The following is a 12,612-nucleotide window of genomic DNA, read 5'->3' on the forward strand; positions in this document are numbered from 1 at the left end:
CACAGGAAAGTGTCCAACTGTGTGAGCATGTTGAAGATTGACCAATCAGGCCCTCGGCTACCTGATCCTGCCACTATAGTGTAAGGAACTGACAGTGTTAACCTGCTGTATTGTTAACATGCTCCATTAGCCTTCCTAGCTCCACCCCCAATGCATTCATCCACAGATTACCTCCCTGTAGCACATTTCTACACGCCTCCAATATTTCAGGGCATGGAATTAAGTCCCTAAGCACTAGCTACAAAGACGCATTTACCACTGCCATTGTTCTGAATAGTCACCCACCTCGAAGGGGGCTTGGAACAGGAAAGATAATTGAGGAAAATATTGATCGCTGTATATTTATATCTCTACTTATAGAACATTTTAATAGATCAGAAATCTTTCAAAAAGCACTCAAATTAAGGACTTAGTTTGCGTATGCTTTTAGATCTCGAGAGAAGTAGCTTTTTACACCTCCCAATCCTTCTGGGGATAGACTCCCTGTGGATGAGGAGGGGTCATTCATTCATACTTCAGAAATAAAGAGCAAGGAGACACTGATGGTAAATGCTCATACAAGTAGAAGAGGAAAAACCGCATCACCTGTTGGGAAGCTTTCTGATTTTAGGAAAATAAACCGTGTCCCTGTTGTCCCGTGCCCAATGTGGCCTGAGAATTGAAAATATTTACCTCCCACAAGCAGCTGGATCAGATTTCTTAGCTCTGAAACTCTCCACTCAGACTCAAAAGAGTTTCCCCCAAGATACATCCACTGTCTAACTTTGGCTTTAAAGTAAAAGAAGAACATAGGCAAAGGCTGAAGAATACCTTGGTTATTTGATGGCTTATCACAGGTACCTCCCAGTGCTTTTTCAATCAACTATGCCACCAGCTTGCTGTAATACCTTGGCTTTGAATATCTTCCCTGTGCCTAGTCCTCTCCCGCTGGACTCCTGGGCTGTGATCAACAGGCAGCACTAGTCAGAAGCTTCTGCTGCCCACCTGCTTCAAGGAATTGACCTGGTCCAATGAGAGCACATTCCAGCACAGTTCCCTTCTTCACAGACATTCCACCACCTACTCAATGTCTCCATCAATTCAGTAGGAGAAACTTGGCTTCTCCTTAATGTCAGGTGGTGACCTTTGAAGAGCCAGCATTGGAGGGTTCTCGTGAAGGTGTGGTGTGATGGCAGACACACACACACACACACACACACACACACACACACACACAGAGAGAGAGAGAGAGAGAGAGAGAGAGAGAGAGAGAGAGAGAGATTGAGAGTTTTAGACACAGAAAAGGTCCTCATTGGTCCCCTATCAAAAAAAAAAAAAAAAGAGAGAGAGAGAGAGAGAACCTTTTCAAGGTTTAAAGGTTGGTCTAAAGAGTATGTGTGCCTCTGTGTGTGTGTGTGTGTGTGTGCTCATGTGCACACATGTGCGCGCACACACACACATGTGCCTGCATGCACATTCCTGTAAGAGTATAGACACATCTATGCCAGAGCATGGAAGTGGAGATGAGAGGCCAAGCTAGGGTGCCAGTCCTTGCTTTCCACCCTGAGATAACTCTCCCTTGAGTTGTCATTCATAGAGGCTTAAGCCAGCTCTATAACAAGCTCCTGGGGAATTCCTGTCTCCACCTCTCATCTTCCCTAGTAGTGCTGGGATTACAAATACAAGCTACCAAGCCAACTGTACATGGCTTCTAGGGATTCAAACTCAAACCCTCTCATCTACACAGCAAGAGCTTAATTGAGTCATCTCCCTAGCCCAGCATATTAGACTCTTCAAATATAGAATCAATATTGATCTAAAACACAAGTAAGACACAAATAGTTCACGGTCTTCTCTATTTTAATTAACTTACTTTGTTGCAGAATATAATTGAAGATGCCTCTGCTCTCAGGAGATGTTTCCATGCAGAAATTCACTTCTTCCAGCCCCAGGTGTCCCAACCATTGTTTGCAACAAATTCTTAATTTTAGATTTTGGTTTTCCAAATCCTGAAGGCTACAGGCCTTCCTGCCTCAGATTTATCATGAATTGTTGAAAATTACAGATAAAAACTCCCCATTGTAAACGAACGGAGAATAGGGCTCTTCAGTGGAGACCATCATTTATACAGGGAAAAAAATCATAGCTTTAAAAAGTAATGAATTATTTACCCTCACATTCATTCAAATAGTGTCTGGGCCTCTAATGGGTGTTAAATGCCTTTGTTATAGCAGAGAAACATAGCTTTAAACTAGGCACACACCGTGTTCTCACAAAGAAGATAAAAACTGTGACTAAATGTCTAGCAAGCCAGCTTTCAGCAAAGCAACAGGTGGGAAGTCCCACAATGGTTGTAGACTCTACGGGCACTGAGATCTCATCTCATTCCTTGTATTTCAGAGGCAGAGCTGCCTCCCCAAGGCTGCCCTAACATTTGAACTTGGACCTCTGTGAAGAATTTAATTGTGATGGTGAACACAGTGGTTTGAATGTGGAATGTCCTGCAGAGGTCGCAGGCATTTGAGGACTTGGTCCCCAGTTGGTGGCACTTTTTGGAGGATGCATAGGGAGTGTCCTTGCTGGAGAATGTACATCTCTATGACTGGGATTTGAGAGTAAAAATCTTCACTTGCTTCTAATCTCTCTATCTGCTTGGTGATTACCATAAAGGGTAAGAATACCCCAATTCCTGTCCCCGTGGTCAGGATACTTCCTTCCTGACACTTTCCTTCCAGGATGGTTCAGCCCTCTGGAACCATGGGATCACATCAGCTTCTTCTTCTATAAATTGCCTTGCCTGCTGAGCCTTATCACAGCAACAGAAATGTAACTCATGCAGTGTGTATGTGAGAGAATGTCCCCAGTCCCTGGATGACTGAAGGGAAGGAAGAAGGAAGCGAGACCTTTTGTTGACTCCGTGGCCAGAGCTGAAGGGATCCAGGAGCCAATAACCTGGACTTGTTAGCTTTTATTGTCAACTCGGAAAAAGCTGGAGTCATCCTGGGAAAGGGATACTCAAATGAAAATTTGCTTCAATCAGATTGTCTCACAGCCGTGTCTGTAAGGACCTGTTTGGATTGATTCTTGATACAGGAGGGCCTAGCCCCTTGTGGGTGCCACCAGCTCTATTTAGATGGGCCTTGGCTATGTAATAAAGATAGCAGAGAATAAAACAGAGAATGAGACAGCAAAAAGCCCTTCCTGCATGGTTTGTATTCCAGGTTCCTGCCTTGAGTTATTCTGCAGTGATGGACTCTTCTAGAAATACAAGCTGAAAAGAACTCTTTTCTCTCTAAGTTATTTTGGTCAGAGCTTTACCACAGCAATATAACAGCAAACTAATGCAATAGGTAAGATAGAAAAGCTGTCTTGCAGGACCCTATGGACAATGAAGGTCCAGACAGAATCCAGAAGCTCAGCAGATGCCGAGCCAACTTTCCAGGTGGCTTTGGTAATACATATGTTGGAGCTGAAAACGGGCTTGTGATTTATTGGTCATTTTGATGAGATTACCTGGAAGTCATGGCTCTGAGGATATCTGCAAGGGAGTAACTTGAATAGATTAGTTGAGTTGGAGACCCACTGTGGGTGGTATCATTCCCTGGGCTGGGGACTGAATATAAGGGACAAGGTATGCTGGGCACAAGCATTCATCTCTCTCTGTTTCTGACTGGATGCAATATGACCTCATGCTCCTGACGCCATGGCTTCCATGCCTGGATGGACTTTATCTTGAGCTGGAGCCAAAGTAAACATTTTCCCCTATAAGTTGCTTCTGTCATAGCATTTTGTTACCACAACAAGAAAATAAACTAAGAAAGTGTCCTAACAAGCCCGAAGCCCAGTCATTTCTCTGTCTGTTGCAACATAGCCTCTTCTGGCTCCAAAAGCAAGGCAGAGCATTTGTAAGCAAAGTGCCAGTGACACCCTACTAAGAGCCCAGTGCTTTGTCAACTCACAGGGGTAGCGTTTACCTTCCACAGATTGAGAAAATCTCAGAGGGCATTCGGAACGTGCACTAGGAGATCTGACTGGTGAGCTGGAACTGAGTAGTTGAACTTGGTCGTGTCTGACTCCAGACAATTGTGAGTGCTTGGGGCACACTGATATGACAGCTTCAGTCATAATTCTCTAGGTAGACAGTGGCATATGAGCAGGAGCCACCGGTTCTACCCATTCCTTAACTTCTGCCATCTGGGTAAGATGTCACCATCCTTGGAAGGGACACTGAGACTTCCATGGAGATGTAGCCAGTCCTCAGGGTCAGCATCCACAGAGGAGAAGAAGCAGACAGCAGTGAATTCCTGCTGATGTTCAGTTCCCTCCTCTGCATATGCAGTCCAGGATTCTAGCCAGGGAATGGTGTCACCCACAGTGAGCATGACTTCCCCTATGAACTAACTTAATCAAGATAATCCCCCACAGGCATATCCGGAAGCTCATCTTCAAGAGGATTCTAGATTGTCAAGCGATAAACAGTAGCCATTGCATAACATGTTCTGTACTACTACATAAAATACAATACAGTATAGCACTGGTATGTGGATAAAACTACAATACGTCATAGAAAACCCTATGAATATTTACTGCGGTATTTCATATCATTATGAGGTGTCATAGGTGTCCAACTACATTAGCCTACTATTCTGTTTTGAAAGAAAAATGTTCCCCGTATTCTTGAGCACTTGGTCACCCTTTGGTGGTGATGTTCGGGAAGGTTATGGAAATTTCAGGAGGTGAAGAATTATCTGGTGGGGATAGACTTAGAAGTATTGCACTATTGCTCCCTCTTAGGTGTTCTCTCCCTCTGCTCCCTGTGTGGATGGAAATGTGACTAACCGGATTCCTGCTTCCTGCCATGATGAATGATGTCTCGTTGAAACTGTAGGCCGGGATGGAAAGGGCTTTAACAGGCTCGAGCTTGGCAAGCATGGCTCTGGCAGGCCTTGCTCTCTGCCGTTTCCTCTGTCTTGCTAACCATTAGATACATCCCTAAAGCTAGACACCAAGGTCTACTTCCTTACTTGGCTACTTCCTCCTGCTGGTCTACCAAGATCCAGCTATCAAAGCATTTAAGTCCAGCAATCAAAAGCCTCCTTTCTGTCTGTCCTCATTAACATGCCCAATAAATACAAACCAACTCCTCCTAACACATGGATTCTCCTTCTACCTTTATAAGCTGCCATTTGCCTATGGGCCATATTTGTCTCCTCTATATCCAGAATCAATCCTTTGTCCCTCCCTTCGCCCCTCTTTCTTGTCCCTTTGCCCTTCTCCCTCATATCGCCTGCCTTTGCCCTCTATACTCTGTCCTTTGTCCCTCCGAGGAAAGTAAATCACTCTTGTGCTGAGAATGTGGTCTTGGGGTACCTTGTGCCAAACCTGGTCCCTTCACCCATTCTTCTTCAAGTTGCTTTTGTGAGAAATGTTCTACCATAGCAAAACAGTATGACACGAAGTTGGCAGGCGGAGTACACAATGAGAGCATACGGTATAATATCCAGTATAATATCATATGTTATATATGTTGTTGTTATATTCTATGTTAATATCCTGTAACATGAAAGACAATAGCAGTGTAGTATAAGCAGTGTTATCATCATTTTCACTTTGAAGACAGATGCTCAGGAGCCATCCAGACTCGGTGCTCACAAGGTCCTGGGTTTGTGCTAGAACAGACCAGAATCCTCTGCTCTACTCTGTTGGTGTTTGGGTGTGGGAGAACTTCAGGCCCTTCTACAGTCAGGGCCAGGATCTTTACCTGCCAGCAACCCTCATCAGACCCCCCAGTCATGAGCATAACTAGAAGCAACCAGCAGCTTTCTGCAGATGTCATTAAACAAAGTTAGACGAAGACCAAGGAGGTAGCCTGAGCATTTGGATCTGGTTTCTGCAGAGGCCTGATATGTGAACTTGTCAGCTGGAATGGGGGCTTGGTAAGAGATAATATGCCCACACAGACAGAGCTATCTGCATTCCTGGGAAGTACTCTCAGAGATAACCTGCCAACAGCACTGATACATTTCCTCTCACCCTCCTCGGTGGGCAATGAGGCATCAGGGCATGAACAGAGGCTTTGAGGTCAGGAATCTACTTAGCACTGAGTGACCTTAGGCTTGTCCCTTTAGCTACCTCAGGCTTGATTCCTGATGCTGGGTCTGGGATGGAGTGTGTTGGGACTAACAGGTCCAGAGTAAGATGCTATGGTCTGGGGTACACACTTTGATGACTATTGGAACTAGGGAGAAAAGCCATTTTCATAACAAATAAGAAAAGGCATGAAGAAAAATCTGAGGGAGGTGGACAAAGTTAACAACTGTTGTCTATGATTTCCCACCATTGGTCATGTGATTTTCTAAAACATGTGACCTTTTAGTCATGTGACCACCCACAAAAGTGTCATTTATCTACCCTACCCATTTGGTATTTGACTATGTAAAGGTTCGTGTTATGCAAGAGTTTGCTTGGAGATTGAAACATTCCACCTGCCTGAAAGCTCCTCAAGCAAGAAGGAAAACAACTCAGAGTAGCTTCAGGAAGTTCCTGAAACTGACAAGATTCACTAGGCCTCTTCCTGCCAGAATAAACAATAAAAGCTGAGTGGCTCCCTCAGACCAAAGGAAGCTGAGCTGTGGAGAAAACTCTTGTGTTCAGACCAGCTGCCTAGAAGAGGTTTGGACAGACAAACTCTGTCACTTTGGAAGGACACTCTCCAACATGTTGAGCTATCTTCTGCAGGCTATGCAGTGTACTCCAGGCTTCCAACTTTTTTAAGCTGTCACCCATGCTGGGTTGAGCTTTGGTGATGCAGCTGTCTGATTCATGTCTACCCAGCTGTGAGTGACCCCAATAAAACCCATTGGTTCATCAAGATGCACTTTGCTGGTGTCCATACTTGTTGTGGCACTCCTTTCCAGGCTGAGTAGATCCTTTGGTTGCATCTCCCCAGGAAAAGTTTTGTCCCACAACATCTTATGTCAATGGAGCAGTGGAGGAGGGTAGAAGGACACTGAGCCAGCCGTGAGGTAAGATCTTCAAAGGAACTGCCATTGCTTTAGACACTCTCACGTTCCTGTTGTTGGCCACAAGCAGGGCGTACATTGGGCAGCTATAGTTTAAGGAGAAGGAAGAAGCACACGACAGACTTGAACTTCACTGCCAACGTATAAATCCAGCTGACATCCATCCTGAATCAGAGTTGCTCTGCTGAGCCCCAGGCCAGCTCAGCCAAGCTCCAGAGTACAGCTATTCCAGAGGCCACAAGTGTTTCCTGTTTTAGCCGCTGAATTTGGGCATGATTTGTTATGCAGCATGTCTGTAGCAGTAGCTGATGAATACTGAATAGTGTGTTCCATAAAGAAAGCCATGCACACACAAACACCACCAGCACAAGAACAACCTGTTATTTATTGTCTACAGAGTGACAGGATGGCCTCTTTGTATCCAGGAGTCCTGTGTCTCAATAATTTTGATATGTGTCTGTCCAAACTCAACACACTAAAAAAAAAAAAAGTGGGTTCTGGGATCTTGTTGCAATGGGTTAGCAGGTGCAGGTGCTTGCAAGCCTGGGCACCTCAGTTTGATACCCGGAAGCCATGTAAAGCTAGAATAGAAAATCTGACTCCACAAAGTTGTATCTGACCTTGTCAGCACTCCCTCTCTGTGCATATATAAACGCGCAAGTAGTTATTGCTGAAATATCCACTGAGTCAACCGGCTGACGTTTCATTCTTGGGAGACGCCTTGGAGCCCCCACCCTTAACACGTTGCATTCTCACCAAGCATCCTTACAGGGAGTCACTGTGTATCCCTACTTACCCTGACTTCAGAGGTCACCAATGGCCCTGCTTAGAGGCCCCAACCACTATCGTGCCATCACTTTGCTCCAAACCGTATTTGTCAAACCAAGGACAGGAAAGTCAAACATAAAGCTGCAGGGATTGGGGTGGAAGAGACTCGTTTTATTGCTTCTCTCCTCTATTCTTCCTATGAATGGAAAAGACTGACATGGGAGGGTTCTTCAAGGGCCGATCTCTCCCACAGAACACAAACGCGGAGAATTCCTGTATATCTGTAAATGTTTCATGTGTCCCAGTCATATATAATTTATTATGTTGTGAAGCTGAGGCCTTCTCTGAATGAAAATTTTACTGTCAGAGCCTGGGGTACTTTCCTGCCATGATTTAAATCTCCCAATGCACTCGTAGCAAATAGCATGTTTTTATGATGGCATGTTTGTCCAAGAGGTCAGCTTCCAGCACAGTAGGAAATGCACCCCCTGGTAAAACCATTTCAAAGAGAGATATGTCTCCCAGGCTGCTATTGTGACAGAAAACGCAGGTGCACTTCCAGACAGCATTGGTATCTGCCTCTCTGTTAGGTACAGGGCAGATGGCAAGCTCAGCATTAATCTTGAGATCTTGGAGTGAGGCTGCCCGGATGTAGTGTGAATCCAGGCCGTGTCTTGGTGTTTACAGCTTGAACACACACAAGGTCGGGGATACTAGCTTCTCCTTATTTACTTGTGAGGATTACATGAGATGGCCTTATGTCAACATACCTGGTCCATATTCATTACATTACATTTGGATGAGATTCCATTTTGAACTTAAACCAGCCCTGCAGTAGAACAGGACAATATTCAGTAGAAGGAGGAGCAGACATTGCAAGCAATGACAGGGAAAAAATTCGAGATTCACCAGCCAGCTGATTGAGCATCAGCATGGAGGAAACCAGCTGACAGTGTCCCACTAACAAAGGTTTGTTGGAGAAGGCCATGCCTTGGCAATGTACACACCTGCGTCTTGACCTCAACCCTTTCTTGCCCCTCTGCTTCTAGAGTCTCTAACTAAAACTGCTTGTAGGCCTCCATTCTCCATTAAATAGGTCATCCACCTATTTAATTAATTTGCCAGTAGATTAATTAACCTACTCATTTCATCCCTCCATCAGACAATCTGTTCTAGGGACAGCCACGTGAGTTTAAACCTTTTATACACACCACACTCGATTCTGCATGTACCAAGATGCAAGTCTGAATCCATGGCCTCAAGGTGTAGTGATGAGTGGAGAGCCAACGGGGTGGGGCCAGCACCGAGAAAGCAAGGCCGTGGTAATGCCTGAAGTTTACTTGGGAAATTAAGAGCCATTTGCAGGTACCTAGCCGAAGCCAGTTCCTTGCCAGACAGGCAGCATGAGAAAAGACCTTACTGACCCTTGGCCCAAAGGATGAAACTGGACTGACTGTATGCATCTCCACCAGCAGGCTGTCATAGCAAAAGACCACAGACTGGCGGATGTCAAAGTGAGGTATACACTTCTTTATCAAGTTTCTGGGGGCCAGGAATCCAAGGTCAAGGTGCCACTGGGTGGATCCCCTCACCCCCCTGGCCTGAGGACTGGCTTTGGGTGAAGCTGGCTGGTGCTGCCTCATCCCTCATCCTTACACCATGCTCAGATAGAAAGGGAGAGGCACTGAGATCCCAAGTCCTGTTGACTAGGGGGCCATGCTAATGAGTTCCTTTACCCTTAATAACTATTTTAACTGCATCTTCTTTTGCTGGAGCCACAGAGAGGTTTAGCCTTCAACATGTGAGTATGGAGTGAGGGTACGATCAGCCTCTGATAAATGGTCACTAGCTTCCTAGTGGAGTCTCATGGACTGAGATGATGAAGGGGTTGCTAGAAGGTTATCAGGGCTCACCCTTCCTGTGGCCTGGGTCCTGTGGGGTCACGTGTGAGCACAGATCCCCCACACAGTGAACAAAGTTGTCTGTGTCAGGTTGGAAGCAACCAAAGCCAGGAGCCCTGAGTTCTTTGATGTTTGCATTCCACCCAGAACCTCCCCCCACCCCAAGCATCCCTGCAGGTCGTCAACCTTACTCATTATGGTTTCACGATTTTGTTTCCACTGCTTTCTCCAGGAGCTGGAGGCTTCAAACCTCAGAAGCTCCAAGTTTTGATTGGGGCGCTTCTCTCTCCACATCCAGGTGTACACTGATGGATTCTGATTTACAATCGCATTCCCTCTGAGACCATCCTAAGAGGAAGCGGTCTCCTGGGGAGGCTAAATTCATCCCTGAGATCTGTGGAAACAGATTAAAACCACATGCCTGGTTCCTGGGAAAGTTGCAAGAGGCAGGGGGCCTCCAGCTGAATGGGAAGCCACATAGTACAGGAGCTGCACTCCGCATCCTGCCTTCAGGGAAGCAGGTGCATGCCCTCTGCCCTCGGAGGAGCCTCCCTCCGCCCCTCCCTTCTCTCCCTCCTGAATTTATTAATTTGGCATCAAGTGGAAGTGCCCCTTCCTCATGGTACACAAGCTCTGGAGTGTGGCAGCATCCTGCATCTGCCCTCCTGTCTGTCACTCCAGCCGCTTGCTTTTTAGTGATGTTGAAAGAAATCTCAACTGTCACTCACATGGTCCATTCACTTTGTTCCCCGGCTGTGACACCCTTGTTGTGTTCCTCTCATTGACGCCTCCGAACCCTCGTGAATTAGCATTCACCGAATTTATACGCGCTCATTAGTCTGAATAAATTTAAAAGCTGCTGCTCCTGAGTTTGAAAAATGTAACCAGGCTTCTCCTTGGGTATAATTGAGGCATCTGAGAAAAATAAATTACAGCCTGACTCCCAGGTAGGCATTTTATGAGTTTAAAGTCAAGGGGTCTCTTTGTGGCATCATGCAAGCTATAAATATCCAGTGGTAGGGTAACTCAAACGATAAACCCCCAATCGATTATTCTCCCCCTTTTATTTTTCCCCATTATTCCCCCACACACATGTACGCACCCGTGCGCACATACACATGCACACACACACACACACACACACACACACATACACACACACGGAATATCAAATTTGCAGCTGCCTATGCCCAATGCCGATGCCTGTGAACTCAGCCATTTAATAGAGGGAAGAGCATGGGATTTTTCAAACTCTGCTCCACGGACAAATCACTTCCTGTTCACACAGGTTTAACTGAAACGCTGTGACTATCTGTCCCCAGCTCTCCAGACCTGGAAATCTCAAATTGGTTTTGAATGTGTAAGACCTCCGACCCTTCCTCTTACAGTGAGTTAGACATGGATTCTCAAGCCATACTTCTGCGGTCTAGGTGATACTTCAAACCACTATTCCCTGTGTGGTGGGCTATGTTACCTTTCCTTCCATGAGCCATAACCACCCTGTGATAGTTATGGTTGGAAAAGAGTCAATGTATATCACTGCAGATAACTGCCATACAAGCAAGTATGGCTATTGTAGCAAGTTAGGTCAAGATCCTCCACAAAGCAACTTTAGCCAGGTTAGCCATTCCCAGCGCTCTCTGGATGCCAGGCATCCTAGGCAATAATCTCATAAGGGTGTTTCTCTGAGGAACAGTGAAAGTTCAATGCCTACTAAGGGACAGCCACAGTTGGGGAAGCTAGGGTGGGCCGATGGATGAGCTCTTAGACAGTACATAGCAAACCAACTAGATCAACCCAAATCAAACATGAAAGGATGGTGCATCGCATTTTAGATAGAGAGAGAGAGATGTGGGGGGGGGCAGCAAGGCAGGGGTGGGACTAGAACCATGGGCATAGGTAGCCGTATAAACAAGTAACTGAAGAAGTTTCAAGTACAGGTGGCATTTGAAGAAACATTCTCTAGGATGCCATAGAACCCTGCCAGCAACAGAAAGAACTGGAAAGAAGGAGAGGCAAGAAGATCCACAGCAGCAGGGTCTGAGGAGTGGGAACCCAGAGTGGTGTGTGTGTGTGTGTGTGTGTGTGTGTGTGTGTGTGTATGTGTGCATGTGTGTCTGTTAACTCATCCATCCTCCTAGGTCCCAGCTTTGACGGCTAATTTTCCTGTTCTACTCTTGATTCTGCAGATAGCTATGTGGCTTCGGGCAAACTGCGTCTTCAATATCCCACGGCCCCAGCAATTCCGAGCCTGCGTAGAATGTGGGGTAGTGATCTGAGCAAGAGCAGATCAGACCAAAGAGACCTGATTTCAAGTCACATTCTAGATGCACAGTGGTAAAACAGCACCGCATGGGCACAGGAGATGGCTGGGATAGAATAGACCTGTTCTTCGCAGCCTTCCTAATGCTGCAGCCCTTTAATACAGTCCCTCATGTTGTGGTGACCCCCAACCATAAAACTATTTCTGCTTCTATGTCAGAGCTGTAATTTTGCTATTGTTATGAATCATAATGCAAGTATCTGATGTGCAGGATATCTGATGATATGCATTGTTCAGCCCAAAACAGTCGAGACCCACAGATTGAGAACCACTGGAATAGTGGATCTAGATTGATATCCATGCAACTACACCACCAGATTTTGGGCAAAGCTGAAAACAAAAACAACAACAAAACCATAAATAAAACCAAAACAACAACGACAAAAGATGGCATAGTGAATAAATAGTGAACAAGTGGTTCTGGGTAAACTGGGTGTCAACACGTAGAAGAATGAAATTCCATCCTTCTCTCTCACCCTTCATGAAATCCAATCTAAATGGACTGAATACCAATGAATGCATAACACGAGGCACCTTGAAGTTGCACAGGAAGAGCAGGAGTTGACAAATGGGACTCGGGAAACTAAAAGGCTTCATACAGCCAAGGAAATGATCCCTC

This window comes from Phodopus roborovskii, unplaced genomic scaffold (assembly GCF_943737965.1).
Source record: "Phodopus roborovskii unplaced genomic scaffold, PHOROB, whole genome shotgun sequence".
In the NCBI taxonomy this organism is placed as follows: domain Eukaryota; kingdom Metazoa; phylum Chordata; class Mammalia; order Rodentia; family Cricetidae; genus Phodopus; species Phodopus roborovskii.